The following is a 16,259-nucleotide window of genomic DNA, read 5'->3' as shown; positions in this document are numbered from 1 at the left end:
TAAACCAGAAGGCTTAACGTTCTTGTCCGTTTGGGATAATAATGGTCGGGGACAACACAAGTCAATTCAGGTCTGTGGACAACAGCTCTGCTTCCTCCATCTTTTAAGGCAGGTGCTGACTGCCCTTGAGACAAAGTAGGACTCTTCGGCCACCTGACCCCAACTCTGCAGCAGGAAAAACCCGTTCATGTCCCCGAAGGTTTTGCCCAACAGAACCACTTCTTGACTTTGTCCAGTGTAACTAACTAAACACCTGTTATCTGAGGAGGGCACTGGCTTGGTACGAGATAAAACCCACAGACTTTAAAAAGCCCTCTACATTGGACCTTCCTGTTTGCACAAGTACTTAATGATAATTCTAACCCATTGTAACATTCTGTTCCTCAACACCCCACGGTGCAAACTTACAAAGTGGGCACCAGAAGACACGATCTTCCAGGCAGCTAGAGAACAAACCTGGCAAAAAACCACAACTTCCAAAAATCTGTACCCAGTCACTAATTAATTTTGTTATCCTTAACTGTATGAGAGAATATTCTTCTCTAATAGTACGATTGTTCAAATAATAAGAGCAAATCTCAGAAATAGGAGGCAATATGCAGTTACATGAACACTTAACCCAAACAGAGTATTAAGCCACTCCTGGGTATCACAAGACAACCTTTTTTTTTTTAACCAAAATTGTTTTCTATCTCCGTTACGAAAACCTTCAACAAAGGCATATCATGTGCGCAACTGGTGTATCTGGTTTAACATCATCTATTTCAAGCGACCCAGATGGTTCTAGGCAGATTTAGCTGGGTGTTGAAAACAAGGCTTCATATATAAATCAAAATTAAGTTACTAGAAAAATCAATCTTGCCAGTGTCCTGCATTCCTGAGGACCTTCCTTAGCGTGTTTCATGTTTCGACGTTTCACTGTAGTTTTCACATGCCAACCAAGGTGAAGTTGAGTTCATAACAAACTCAAACTCGTGACAGATTTCTGATTTCCTCTGAACCTAGGTATGAGGGACAATAAAACATTTCAGCACCGAATGGTCAGTTATTTGGTTTCACCCCCTGAGTATCTACTCCATGATGGCATTTCGTTCATGCTTTTCAAGATCTACTTATTACCAATCTAATGGGAATAGCTAAAGGAAATTAAAATGATTCCTCATAACGGTCTACATATTCCGAAGGTATTTACGACAGTCTCTTTAAAGACCTGGGAACAAGATGGAAGATCTTCAGACGCAGCTTCATGAAGTTTCTATTTAACAAATTTATGTGCCAAAATGGCTGTAAAGTCTGATGGGCTAGAAACAGTCCTTCAGTGGGTATTAGTGTGGAAATATGATGTAAATATGAGTCAGAAAGACTCATATTTAATATTAGTCAGAAAGGATCGCCATTAGTCTCAGAAGATCAGGTGTAGAATTTGGTGCACAATGGCTGACATGTGCTTGCTTAAAATACATAGTCTGTGGGGGCGCCTGGGGGGCTCAGTCAGTTGGGCATCCGACTTGGTTTCGGCTCAGGTCACGATCTCATGGTTTGTGGGTTCGAGCCCCCATCGGGCTTGGCACTGACAGTGCGGAACCTGCTTGGGATTCTGCCCCCCCCACCTCTGCCCCTCCCTGGCTAACACGTGTGCTTTCTCTCTCTGTCTCAAAATAAGTAAGTGACCTTAAAAAACAACAACAAAAAAAAAACCCAACCAAACAAGAAAAACCCCCCAAAAAACCCACACAGTCCATGTACAAGTAAGGGAGCACATGAAAGCAACGCTTTCAGTGCGTCAAAGGGAAAAAAAACGCTTTTAAATCATGTCTGCTGGAAATCATTACGGAAACTTCTTTTCCATAAGGTCAGCCCCTATCATCCCGTTGCCCCATTTTTTTTTTTTAAAGACTAAAATACTAGCAGCGACTTTGTCCTTGTGGGTATTTATCGGCGCGATGATATCCAGGGATTTTAGAGAGAAATTCATTTGACAAAAACGATGGCTCTGAACCCGTGAGTGGAGACGATCCACCTGTTCCTTTTTCAGAGCTCTATCAAGTCATTCTCTTTACTAGGAAGGCAGTCAGTGCCCTGGAAAAAGTTAACACGCCACCTGCCAGGCCTGAACAGCTTACTAATCAATGACTTCTCTTCCGCAGAATCCAGCACAATGTTCGCACTTTACCTGCAAACACCATTCAGGGCTTACATTCACTATTCAGACATCTGGACGTCCTGTCCAGGAGGAGGTCTCATGCTGAATTCGTTGAATCTAAGACATTACCAGTTATAACACCAAAAAAGAAAAAAAAAGAAAAATGGTGCCAGTTATAACTGCAGAATGCCATCAACCCCAACATGCGTTTCATTTTTAGCGTTGCTGACATGGAAAAATCAGTGGCCACCTTAGACTTGACGAGATAGAGAAATGCCAGTTACAGCTGACATGTCGAGATCCTACTATGTGTAACCAGCACTATTCTGAAAGCTCTTCACGTTTAGTGCATTCAAGCTTCACAAGTACCGATGAGCAGGAACTGTTATGAAACCTATTTGTGGGAGCACTGAGAGGTGAAGTAACATGCCTTCGCCAGCTAAGCCAACTGGTCTTAACCCAACTGGTGTGATTCCAGCACGTGCAGCCTGAATCCCTCCACCATTCTGCAGCTCTCCTGTTGGTTACTATTTTGGAGCGACAGGACAGGTGTCTGTCACGTCTTGGAGCCAAGATGTGCCAATCAAGATCCTCTACAGGTGAATGAGAGCCAAGGAAGGACTGGCTCCGAAACCAGAATTCCCAGCTTCCTTTAAAGAAGCTACTGGACAGAGGGTCCCAGGCTCCAGCCTGTGTTCAATCCCTCCTCGACCTTGGCAAAGTGAACACAAAGGTCCCAGGGACGGGTGACTTCTCAGCTTATGTCTGGGGATGTCCCATTCTGGAAGGTGGACAATGAGAAGAGACTACAGACATTGAAAACGCGAGAACTCAGCACTTTTCCACTGAAGAACTCCACCAACTTCTCTGCTGGCCGATCTCTGAGAGTCTAACTCTGAAGTGGTTTTCATGAAGCGTAACTGAAGTTAAAGAGGCTAAAAGAATCACTGTTTATGGAGTATTTGACATGCATCTTCTCACCAAATCCTCCCAATGACTCCCTGAAGTGGGAAGGTTCAGGACAATGAAGCCCCATTATCACGGAGTGCCTGAGCCCCGCTTTGGACCCTGTTCGGTCCAAGGCTGGCGAGTTCTCTGAATCCAGTACATCATCCTTCTAAATGGGCCTGGCCAGCTGCTAGCTTTGGGCAGACTCCTAAAGTGTCCTCATCCAGAATGCTCCGAGACCCAAAGGTTGTTGGCCACCATCTGTTGTAAGCAATCCATTCACTGAGGTACCAACAATTGGGCTCAATAAACATAAACACAAAGCTCTAGGTAAATAAACAGGAAAGCTGTGCTTTATTTGTAAGTGAAGTGCACTGTTTTCCCACAGTAATTAGGTTTCGTATGTAGGGGGAAGAAAAGCCAAGCATTTGGGAAAACAACTGCAAATCAACGGGAACTGAGAATGGATCTCAGAAAACAGGAGCGGTTTGAGTTTCGTGGAACCGATGAGTTGGAAGAGTATTTTTTCTTCAAAACTCAAGATACAAACCTCCAGAAGAATACCAAGGATCCCATGACAAACAGCTACTACCCACCACTCAAAACGAACACGTGTAACCATTTTGTCACATTTGATTCTGAATCTGCCCCTCCTTTTCCTTTCTTTTCAAAGAAATGTCCACGTTTAAAGTTGAAATCTCTTCCCCTTCTACTTCAGGCTGACAGTTATTGTAAACTTGTGATGAACCTGAAAAATTTTATATTTCATTTGGTATGTAAACGTATCCATAAACAGAATATGCTTAAGTGATTTTAATGGCTATCCATACTTAGGTTTGTAAACTTCTTTGGGAGATTAGTTTTTCATACGGAGTGAGGTAGGGATCTAATTTTATTTTTCCATATGAATAGTCAATTGACTCAACTTCATTTTCTGAGAAAATGACCCAATTAATCTCCCTAATAATTCGAGTTGCTTTATCTACTATGTATCAAACTTCCCTCATCACCTTAGATCTACTCCTGTCTTTGTGCCAATACCATGCTCTTTTAATATGTTTTTGTTATCTGGTGGGATAAATCTCCTCTTCTTGTTCTTTGTTCAAAATTTGTTCTGGTTATTTTTAGACTTTTATTCCTCATTTCAATTTTACAATCAATTTATGACAATCCTGTTGGGATTTTGAATGGCATTACAATTAATTTGGAAGTTAATTTAGAAAATGACTTACTTCTTTATTGTCTTTAGTTTAGCCATCCAGGAACATGGAGCATTTATCATTTATTCACGTCTTTGTTATGTCCTTTTTTGTCTATGAAAGTTAGATTGCTCCCAGGTACTTTAAAGATGTGTTGATATTACTCATGCTATCTGACCTTATTCAGCTTTAAATGAGTTTATGAGTGATTAAATGAGCAATTACTATTTAGCATGACAAGATAAAGGGAAGGAGGCACAAATAGGGTAGTATACAAACATCCAGAGAGGCACATAGCCTGGGCTCTAACCCTTAGCAGAAGGGTACACTTAGAAGGCTAGTCTAAATCATCTTATCTGCCCTTTCAAAATTTCAGGACACATCCCAGAGAGTGAAATTTCTCACAGTGAACCTAGGGTTTCTGCAGTTCAAAAAAATCTCCAATTCATAAATATCTTTTGAATGAATAGAATCAATGTTGATGCTAATAACAATAGTTCTGATTAGGCTCATATTTCCCCCTATTTCATTAATGAAATCAGGATATCATTGGAAAGAAAGAGGACTGAAAACTTGTTTTGTGGTACAAAAAAAAGAAAAACAGGGGGGCGGGGGAGAGGGGAAAATGGGTGCTGGGCATCGAGGAGGGCATTTGTTGGGATGCGCACTGGGTGTTGTATATAAATGATGAATTATGGGAATCTACCCCTAAAACCAAGAGCACACTGTATACACTGTATGTTAGCCAACTTGACAATTTTATATATACATATATATATATATATGTATATATATATATATATATATATGTGTGTGTGTGTGTATGTGTATATATATATACATACTACGGTGATGAGTCAAAGCATAGAAATAAAATCACATGGTATATGATTGATAAAACCCATACCACCTGGGTAAAAAAAAAAAAGAAAAACAAAAGACTCATTGTGCAACCTTGAGTAAGTTTTTTGACATCTCATTGCAACATGTGAACAGTTCCTCAATTTTTAAAAGGCTTTTTTTAAAGAAAATAAAACCTATATAAATAAAATTTTATTTTTGGCTGTACCATGTGCCAGTAAGATACATCGCATGACACTTCATTCCTGAATATGCCGGCACGTATCTCCCAAGAACAAAGAACAAGACATTCCATATATCCACAAAGCACAGACCACAGGCAAGAAATTTAAGATTGCCTCAATACTATACCATACTATTTACCTAATATATGGTCCATATTCAAATTTCCCCAAATGTCCCAAGAATATTTTTCCTTGTCCTCTGCGCTGGCCCACCCCCTGTTAATTCAGAATCCAATCAAAGATTGGGCCTTAAATTTAGTAGCTGGATTACTTTAGTCATTAATTGAGGGCAGTTCCCCAAGTTAACGACATGTTCTTTTAAAAAGTTTTGGCTAGTCGTTTTGTAGAATGTCTTTCAATTTGGGTTTGTCTGACTGTTTCCTCCTGATTGATCCAGGTTAAGCATTTCTGGCAAGAATCCACAGGTGATGTCGTGTTCTCAGTGTGTCACAATGGGAGGCACATTATGTCAGTGCGTCCTATTACTGGTGATGTAAAATTTGCTTACTTGATGGTATCCAATATATTTCTCTACTGTTTATAATTAATACAGAATCTTATAATGCTTTGAGACAGCATGAATTCCTGTTCCCCAATACTGTTTCCTTCCGTGGTTTTAGCATCCATTGATGACTCTTGCTTGAACCAATTATTACTGTAATAGCTTAAAACGGTCACCTAGACCTTGTAGTTGGTGTTGCTTTTCTAGCCCTGATTTCTGGTTTCCCAACCATGATTCAGCCTTGTCCCTTTGATTACGCTGCTTTTGACCAGTCTGGTTAACGGTCTTCCTAACCCTTAGAACTAACCACCAGGCCTTTTTGCATTTACCACAGCGTCCGCGAACCAAGCCTCGACAGAAAGCAAATATTGCTCTAAGCTATCGACTACTGCTAATGATCATGAGCAGTATGTTCTAGCTCTGAATGCAGAGGTAACATGCATTCTGAGTACAACTTTGAGAATCAGAAAGCTAGTTGGATAGATGCTACTTTTGTTCACATGTCTTTTACATCCAGCTCTCAGATCACAAATTATACCACAAACAGCAAAGTTACCATCTTAAGGAATCAAACCTGACCTGTTTTCCACTGTCCTCACAATGATACTGTTAGACATGGAGTGAGCAAGGACAGTGACTTTCCACGTCATGGACCACAGTGGATAATAATCCTTTCAAACCGCAAATGGGGGTATTTTGTGCAAACTTCTTTTTAGCATGTACTGTTATATTAGAGAAAATTACAGATTTCGTAGGTGGCTGGTTATAATAAGGTTAAAAAGAGAACCATAAAAGTTGAAGACATCAGAGATCACATCTAAAAATAAAGCAAATGCTTTTTACTTTCTATAAGACTCAATGAGAAGTCATTTAAGGAAAAGAAGATCAGCTTCAGAGACCTGTAAATATGGATTCTATAGTTCTCACTGGCCCCCTGCCTTGTAAATTGATTTTAGTAAATTTTGAAATCTGCAAGCAAATTATTTTACTGTACATCCATCCATGTCATCCTCTTTATGTTAAAAATATGAAAGTAATGGGGCACCTGGGTGGCTCAGTTGGTTAAGCATCCAGTTCAAGTCATGATCTCACGGTTCGTGAGTTCGAGCCCCACATCGAGCTCGGCGCTGACAGTGCGGAACCCGCTTGGGATTCTCTCTCTCCCTCTCAGAATAAATAAAATAAATAAAATAAACTTAAAAAAATACAAAAGTAATACTAATAATGAAACAAACTTCATAATGACTACTGCAATAATAAATGTTCAAGGAGCGCCTGGGTAGCTCAGTCAGTTAAGTGTCTGATTCTTGATTTTGGCTCAGGTCATGACCTCCCTCTTGGTTTGTGAGTTCAACACCCCCCCCCCCCCCCCGTTGGGCTCCATGTTGACAGTGCAGAGCCTGCTTGGGATTCTTTCCCTCTCCCTCTCTCTGCCCCTCCTCTGCTTGTTCTCTCTCTCTCTCTCTGTCTCTCTCTCTCTCTCTCTCAAACAAATAAACTTCAAAAAAAGAATCCTCGATAAACAGAGTTATCCTTATGATAAAATTCCCTCTTTGTCAGTTGGTAACTATCAGTGGAAGCTATTTGTGGCCAAGAGGAGAACTTTTCTGGCCAACTCTCCACAGCAATGCAAGATAAGCAGTCAAAGCATTGAAATGTTTACTCAGTTCTCCAAAGAAGGCACCCACCCAGGAGAAGAAACTAGATTTCTCAGTTAACTAAATGAGATAATCTAATTCCCTAAAACCAAGCACAATTTAGTGATTGAAAATCAGTCTTTTTTTTTTTTTTAAGAGTTTATTTTTAAGTAATCTGGGCACCCGATGTGGGGATCGAACTCCCAACTCTGAAATCAAGAGTCGCACGATCCATCAACCAAGCCAGCCAGCTGCCTCGAAAAGGAATCTTTTTTTTTTCCTTTTATTTATTTATTTTGAGAGACAGAGAGAGAGAAAAGGAGAGGGACGGGGGGGGGGGGGGTGGAGAGAGAGAGAGAGAGAGAGAGAGAGAGAGAGAGAGAGAGAGAGAGAATCCCAAGCAGGCTCCATACTGTAAACACGGAACCCAATGTGGGGCTTGAGCTCACGAACTGTGAGATCGTGACCTGAGCTGAAATCAGGAGTGGGACGCTTCACCGACTGAGCCACCCACGCACCCCCCAAAAATGAGTTAACCAAGAAGAGATAATAATAATCAGAAGCTGGACTTGAAAGCCAAGGTCCTTCTCAGGACCGGGGTGTTCTCCATCCTGGAGCACTGGAACTTTCATTTTGCTGTCACTTCTCTCCCTAGATAACTTTACTTATTTCTGTCTCTGGGTCATGACCTACACACCTCTCCCAACTCCAGATTCCTATATCCAACTCCTTACCTGCTGGTTCCAGTTGTAAGTCTCAATGGCACCTCAAACTGACTGTATCTCGGGTGAAACCCCTGCACTGTTCCCCCCGATGGCAATCAGGGTCAGGAGACAAAGCTGGATATCCTGAGGTCATACTTACGCCCCCCTCCTCTAATGCATCAAGTGCAAAAGCAAGTTGGTCTGTTTCCAAAATATATCTATCCTTCCTCTCTTTACCCATTGTCACATCTCCAGCCCAAGCCACCATTATCTTTGGTCTGAATGATTACGACCGCTTGCCAACTGTCCTCCCTCCTGCTCCCACTCTTGCTCTCCCTACCACATAGTCTCCATAGAACAGCCAGAGCAAACATTTAACAACGTAAATGACGTACAGCAACGTGGTCTCCTGAAGTGGATTCTGGAACCGAAAAAGGGCATTAGTGGGAAAACTGGTGAAATCTGAATAAAGCCCACGGTTATGAGAAACGTAGCGGGTTTACGTAAGCTGTTAACGTTAGGGGAAGCTGGGTAAAGGGTATATGCAAACTCTGTCCTATCTTTGCAACTTTACTGTAAATTTAAGATTATTCCAAACCAAAAAGTTTATTTTATAAGCCCATAAATATCGTGTCTTGCCTTTGTTTAAAATACTTGCATAGCTTCCCACTGTGCTAAAATCCAAACTCTTTGCCATGGGCTCACAGGTCTTACGTCATCTAGCTTCCAATACTTTTTTTTTGTCGTTAGGTTTATTTATGTAAGTAATCCCAATGCAGGGCTTGAACTCATGACCCCGAGATCAAATGTCACATGCTCTTCTGATGAGCCAGCCAGGTGCTCCTCGATACTTAAAAAAAATTTGGGGGGGGGGGCGCCTGGGTGGCTCAGTCAGTTAAGCATCCAACTTCGGCTCGGGTCATGATCTCATGGTTCATGAGTTCGAGCCCTGCATCGGACTCCTCGCTGCCAGTGTGGAGCCTGCTTGGGATTCTTTCTGCCCCTCTTTCTGCCCCTCCCCTACTCACACTTCCTCAAAAATAAATAAAAACTTAAGAGAATAAAAAACAATTTACAAATTTCATTTCTGAACAGCTACTGCTCTGGCCACTGGTTTTCTGACAGTTCCTAGAACATATCAGGCTGTGTCAGGGGCTGTGTTAGTCCCTGTGGTAGTTTACTAGGGCTGCCTTAACAAAATATCACAGATGAGTGGCTTAAACAATGCAATCCGAAGCTACAAGTCCACAATCAAGGCGTTGGCAGGTTTAATTTCCTCTGAGACCTCTCCCCTCAGCCTACAGGTCGCCATATTTTTGCTGTGTCTTTATATGGTCTTTCCTCTGGACTGACACACCTCTGGTTTTGTGTGTCCCAGTTTCCTCTTCTGTAAGGACAACAGTCAGGTTGGATAAGGGCCCACCCTAATGGCCTCGTTTAACTTCATCAACCTCTTCAAAGCCTTATCGCCAAACACAGTCACATGCTGAGGTACTTCAACATAGAGGTCCTGGGAGGACACAATTCCGCCTACAACAGTCTCCTTTCCCGGACGACCCTTCAGACGGTTGGCTCCTTCCATGCTCACGTGGCACCTGGACCTGTCACCTCTTCCGAGAGGCATTTCCTGACCACCTGGCTTCGAGCCGAGCACCTCCCCCCACCTCTCCACCATATTTATTGCCTTCTTTGCATTTACTACAGCTGGAATCCTTTGTTTACCTGCTTGTTCATCTGTTTTGCCCTACTCCAGGAATGGTGGAGGCCTTGTCTGTCTTATTGCTGTCTCCTCACTGCTGGTTATAACGCCCAGCACATTAGTACTCGACGCTTGTTGACTAAGAAGTAGCTTATTGACAATTCAGACAAAAGCAGGGTCTTGCTAGGAAATCATTAACGGGAGTTAATGCCAAGGTATGACCGTAACAGAAAAAAACTAATATTTTCACAGCACTCTACAGTTTATGAAGTGTTTCCAGGTAAATGAACCTGTATGAATCCTCGTGATGCAAGCATTATTTACTCTCCTTTCTCGATAAAGAAACCAACACTCCATTGCTTAAGGTCACGAAGCTGGGACTTCAATACTGATCTGTTTGTTTCACAAGGGATGACTTTGTGTTCTCTGATTATAACACAGCTGAACCAGAAACTAAATAGATTCACATGCCACTTTTAGGCAACCTCCAAGGAGAGCTCTGTGAAGGACACAGACTCATTCTTCCAGGAACTAAGCTGGACATTCTTTCCACCTGATCAGAGGAGTCTTTTTGCTGAGGAATAATGGCTACACAAGAATAAATACGGTGCCCTAAGGCCCTTTTACTGTGTGTGTGGGTGGTGCTGGTGGTTACATAAACACGCTTTTTGTAAACTGTTCTGTTTCCTGCGGTATGAAGAAGCGAAGAAATTGGGAGAACCCGATTTCCTAAGCGTTCACAGTTGGTTTTAAATAGCGCTTAATATTTCCTTTAAAATCTATACTTCTCAGCTTGGACACACCTTGGATTCACCTGGGGGAGCTTTACAAATCCCAATGCCCAGACCCCATTCCAGACAAATGAAATCAGACTCGTGGAGGGATGGGACAGTGGCATCAGTGAGTGCTAAAACTTCCCAAGTGACTTTAATGCGTGGCCACCACTGACGACCATTGGTCTAGACTTCAAATGGGGTGGGGGGGAGGGGTTGCATATCTTACCCCCAAGAGAACATATAAGGTTTAATTGGAGGATGGATAGAGTCTCTAAAACTGCAGACACTCCTGATGGGAGACTTTGGCATTCCTAGAGGGCTCATGTTCTATGCTTCATGTGTCTTACCTGCCTTAACCCAGTCTGCACCCAGGACCAATAAAATCAGAAACCCAGAGGGATGGAACTCAGCCATGAGCTGTTGTTCAAACTTCTCAGGTGACTCCAGTGTGCGGCTAAGGTTGAGAGCCACTGCTTTAAATGGTGCTGACTTTGTCTGGAAGAGGAAGTAAAGGCACGGCGGCTGGCTCCCCATTAACCCCACTGAGCCACCGTCGCCCGGCGGCAGCTACACAGGGACTCTCCCAGACCTAGATTTATGGCCTCGGACAAACAACAGATCCCTACCCTGGCGTGGTGCTGGCCTCCCCAGCGCTAATTAAAACCTAAATAAGTCTCATCATTATGCGCATAAAATAAATGGGCCTCAATTTAAGACAACTTTCCCACTGTGCCCCGGTGAATGTAATCACAACTTACGGGGTTTTCACAATCATCAATATACGCGTTTTATTTTAACAAGAAGGAGAAGATATTTATAGCTAGTCATCCCACTACTTTTTTTTTTTTTACTAGATAGCGGGACACGTAAAAAAAATTACTTGCACAGTAATTGATAATGGGATAGCTACATGTACTCTATTCAATCACTCATCAATATGATTATCACTGGCGTCTTTCAATTTAATTATTGCTTCTTATCGTCTGTCATCAATTTCATTAAGTTTTTGGCAGGTAGGGGAGGAAACAGGGTACAGATAGCAATATGAAGGATGGAACGATAAGACTATACGCTCAGAAGATGCAAAGAAATACACTGAGTTTATTAAATGATTTGGCAAAGCAGTGAGACCAGAGAAAGAGCCCACGACTCTGCTACTTTCTCTAGCAACTAGCTATGCCTCCCACCAACAACTCTGTTCGGCTCCCCGGACAGAAAAAGGACATGTCAGCGCACACCATCTGCTGAAGGCTCTAGCTTTGAACCCCTGGACAAAGCTATCCTTTAACAGTTTAAGTATTATTACATAAATATGTATTTGTCACGTTCTGATTTTGAAGCATTAACAAGTGTGAATGAAAACCAATGAAGTCTTCCTTTGCCGCCTCCCTGGGACCAACCTTGAAGCAGCTGGCGACCAACAGCTGCTGTTGAATATGGAAATCGGAGGAAGGCGAACGGGCAAAGAAGTCTAATCAGGCCAGGGTTGGCCTGTCTGGTCTAAAGCAAGACCTGGGGATCTATGGAGTGGAGCCAGGCAGAGGCTGGGGTGGGAGCTTAGACAAGTTGGGCGCCATGACAGAGAGATGAAGCCCAGGACCCCACGGGCAGTCAGCAAGCTGGGGAGGAGGCGGCAATCCAGGGGACAACAGCTGGCATTTCTCCTGGAGGCAGCAAACTGTGCTGACAAGGACTGCATGCGAGTGCCCGGGGGCTTAGCGCTTCTCTTGTGGACCGGCCCAGGTCTCCGAGGGCAAGGACAGAGGATGCTGATACCAACCCCGGGTCCTGACTTTAGGGTGGCTAACCTGGGATTTCAAAGTCCTACCAGAGTAGTGAAAAGAACTCAGCACCTACCACAAAGGGATACGAGATAATAAAATGACAACCATGGACATTCTTTTTGACTGTTTGAATTCAGCAGAGAGAATAAACCAGAAGATCACGCTGGTCCTATCAACCCATGGGGATCATGGTGAGCCTGCGCATGCCCTCACGCCTCTCCGAATGGCGCAGGTACAATCTGCTCATGAGGACAGAGCCATAGAGGGAAAGAGAAAGCAGGAGAATTTGTTTGTAAAGACTGAAAGATATTTGAAAACATTTCTCCCCCACCCTATTTTCAGATTGTGCTGCTTAACGCAGCGCAGGCACGTCTGCTCTGCATCACCCGTTTCCTGATGGTCCTCAGCCACATGGAAACATCAAAAAGGTCGAGCCCATTTCAAGTACACTTAAGTGTGGAATACAGTGCAGCCATTAAAAATGATACAGGGGGGGCGCCTGGGTGGCGCAGTTGGTTGAGCGTCCGACTTCAGCCAGGTCACGATCTCGCGGTCCGTGAGTTCGAGCCCCGCGTCAGGCTCTGGGCTGACAGCTCAGAGCCTGGAGCCTGTTTCTGATTCTGTGTCTCCCTCTCTCTCTGCCCCTCCCCCGTTCATGCTCTGTCTCTCTCTGTCCCAAAAATAAATAAAACGTTGAAAAAAAAATTAAAAAAAAAAAAGATACAGGGAAGGGGCGTCTGGGTGGCTCAGTCAGTTCAGCGTCTGACTTCGGCCCAGGTCACAATCTCACGGTTCACGGGTTCGAGCCCCGCATTGAGCTCTGTGCTGACAGGTCAGAGCCTGGAGCCTGCTTCGGATTCTGTGTCTTCCTCTCTCTCTGCGCCTACCCCGCTCATGCTCACTTGCTCTCTCTCTCTCTCAAAAATAAGTAAACATTAAAAAAAATTTTTTTTTAAATCATATAGGGAAGGGTACATCATGACATGTTAAAAACAGTCTACTGAGTGATTCAATATTGGGGGAATTGGTCAAAAAATAAATTTATTAATGGTCTGCAACATGAACATGAAGTGCTATCAGCAGTAATCTCTAAATTACAGAAAAATTACTGGCTTTTCTTTTCCTTTTTTGGGGGGGTACCCTTTTGCATTTTCCAGGTTTTAATAACCATGTATTAATTTTCCAATCAGAAAAGTCATTACTGGGGCGCCTGAGTGGCTCAGTTGGTTAAGCATCCGACTTCGGCTCAGGTCGTGATCCTGCGGTTTGTGAGCTTGAGCCCCAAGTCAGGCTCTGTGCTGACAGCTCAGAGTCTGGAGCCTACTTTGGATTCTGGGTCTCCCTCTCTCTCTGCCCTTCCCCTCCTCACACTCTGTCTCTCTGTCTCTCTCTCTCTCTCTCAAAAATAAATAAACATTAAAAAAAAAAAAAGAGAGAGAGAGAGAAAAGTCATTATTTTACCAAGGGTTCAAGTTTAAGTACGATGTAACATTATTTTAGACATTGAGGTTTTAATGTAGTTGGCCACCACAGCACCTTTTATTTCAGGCTGCTGACAGGGATATGGTCCCAAACTTTTCCCTTGAGGTTACCAACCACCAAGGGACGCTAACCATTGGAGATCCTGAACTTATGGGGGGAGGGTACCCCAGCCAGTGGCATTCCTCTCTCCTCTGGAAAGTTCCAGGAATTCTGGAGAGGGCATTTGGCTGGGACAGATGGTGAGATCTATCAAGTGGTCAGATTCTGAGATCTGCTGGGTGCTGTTCTGTGAGTCCCTCCAACCAGGGGTGAGCAAACATTTTTCAAGTAGTAAATAGTTTAGGTTTTATGGGCCACATGAGCTCTGTTGCAATTATAAAACTCTGCCGTTGTAGCATGAAAGCAGCTTAGATGATACACAAATGAGTGAGCGTGTGGTTGTGTTCCAATGAAACTTTATTGACAAAAAAGGTAGTTTGCTGACCCCTGATAAACTCCAGGTTTCTTAACTTAGTTCAGGAAGCTGAAGTGACCTGGTACAAGCCAAGTCAGTCCCTGCAAATATAGTAATATCCCCTTGTCTGCATGTCGCGTTCCGCGGTTTCGGTTACCCACGGTCACCTGTGGTCTGGAAGCAGATGAACCTCCATCGGACCTGTCACCAAAAGGTCAATAGCGGCCTAATGGTTACATCACTGCCTACATCATTCAACTCGCTTCATCTCATCACGTACGCATTTTATCACCTCACATCATCACAAAAAGGCTGAGAACAATCAGATATTTTGAGAGAGAGAGAGAGAGATCATATTCATATAATAAAAGTTATTATTAGCTTTAGTAAAAGCTAAAGAATATTGTTATATTGTTCTATTTTATGACTGCGGCTGTTGATTTCTTATTTGTGCCTAATTTATAAATTAAACTTTATAATGGGTACATATATGTAAGAAAAAACACGTATATACACAGTTCGGTATTATCTGTGGTTTCAGGCATCCCCTGGGGGTCTTGGAATGGATTTTTCCTCTCCAGCGATGGGGGGGGACAACTGTACAGGGCTCATTACGGAATGCTGCCCTGTCAGCTCTTTCCACTCTCAGGGCTTAGCAGTGGTGGCTCTCTACACCGAAGGAAGGGAAGCCCATTATTGTGCTTATATTTTAAATTATTCACTCTGTTGGTTTTTCCCCCAGCTAAACTAGGAGTACCTGACGTTTGAGAATCGAGCCTGCATTTTTTTTAATACCATGCATACAATTCATACAGTGACATGTAAACAGAAGGTGCTTGATACGCCCTTGCTGAAGACTGAGTGAATAAATGAGTTTCCTCCCACCCCAAGCTGGTGTGAAAGGTAGTTCTTGAGTGACGCCCCTTGGGAACCACTCACGCTCTGTCCGGGCAGATTCCACCTTGAAAGGGCAAGCTGTGTTCCCCACAAATACACCTACACCTTCTAGAAGAATTTGTTACTGCCACAGGCAGGAACTTTCTAGAAGATATTTCTAGAAGATATCAATGTAAAGAGCCATAGAGTAGGCCTGGCCAACGCTGTTCTTTCTAAAGGGTTTCTTAGTTCTTTTCAGTGACTGTTTTCACATGAATAAAAGATTTCAAGTTGCTGATGCTTAGGAGTCCTTAGATCTTGCCTCGTGGCACTTCGTTACCTCCACAACTTCCTGCATCCTGTTTTGCATTCCCTTGGTGGTGTCAAGGCACCACAGGGATCACCTAGTCAGGAAACTCTCTCTTGACCGTTATGACCCGGTCTCAGTCTTCATCATTCTCCACAAATGCAAAACACGTAAATGACGTAGAAGAAGACGTGTAGCTTCTCGATCCAGGCTCTTCCCTGAGTGGATCCTGATGGAACCCATAGCCCAATCTCAGGGTGAGGCTCTCGACAGGTCAAAACATCCACTCCCCAAGAGAAGGCAATTCAAAATTATATTGCCCCAACAGAAAGAGGCTGGCGTAAATGCTAGGTCAGAAGATGGATTCTCAGCAATACTAATCAACTTCATGGCTGAGATCTAGTAAGAGTCAGAATGTCCCACAAGGTAAGTATTTTGCAGGAGGGGCAAACTGATTTTAATGTGGGATATGTGTGTATATATGTGAATATAAGCATAGTCCCGAAAAAATATACAGCATGCGCACATATATTTGCTTGCATTCATTTTTCTAGGTAAATGTGAACAGTCACTGAGAAGACGTATGCTCAATCCAATGACCAGAAACCGAATCCTGGAGTTCGAGGTCCCCACCGTCCCCCTCAAATGCCAGTGACAACCACT

The 16,259-nt window shown here is 43.2% G+C and overlaps 1 protein-coding gene across 6 annotated transcripts in view; it reads right to left on the bottom strand.

Annotated features, from left to right (window-relative positions):
• The window catches only part of PITPNC1 (phosphatidylinositol transfer protein cytoplasmic 1), a 257,331-nt gene that overhangs the window by 72,972 nt on the left and 168,100 nt on the right, over positions 1-16,259 (bottom strand). The gene's annotated exons all lie outside the window — the stretch shown is intronic.

Source organism: Lynx rufus, unplaced genomic scaffold (assembly GCF_022079265.1).
Source record: "Lynx rufus isolate CCGP_SWC_20201006 ecotype Redwood Valley unplaced genomic scaffold, mLynRuf1.p SCAF_18, whole genome shotgun sequence".
In the NCBI taxonomy this organism is placed as follows: Eukaryota; Metazoa; Chordata; class Mammalia; order Carnivora; family Felidae; genus Lynx; species Lynx rufus.
The sequence above is the reverse complement of the archived record's forward strand: the minus strand, read 5'-3'. Positions and strand labels throughout refer to the sequence as shown.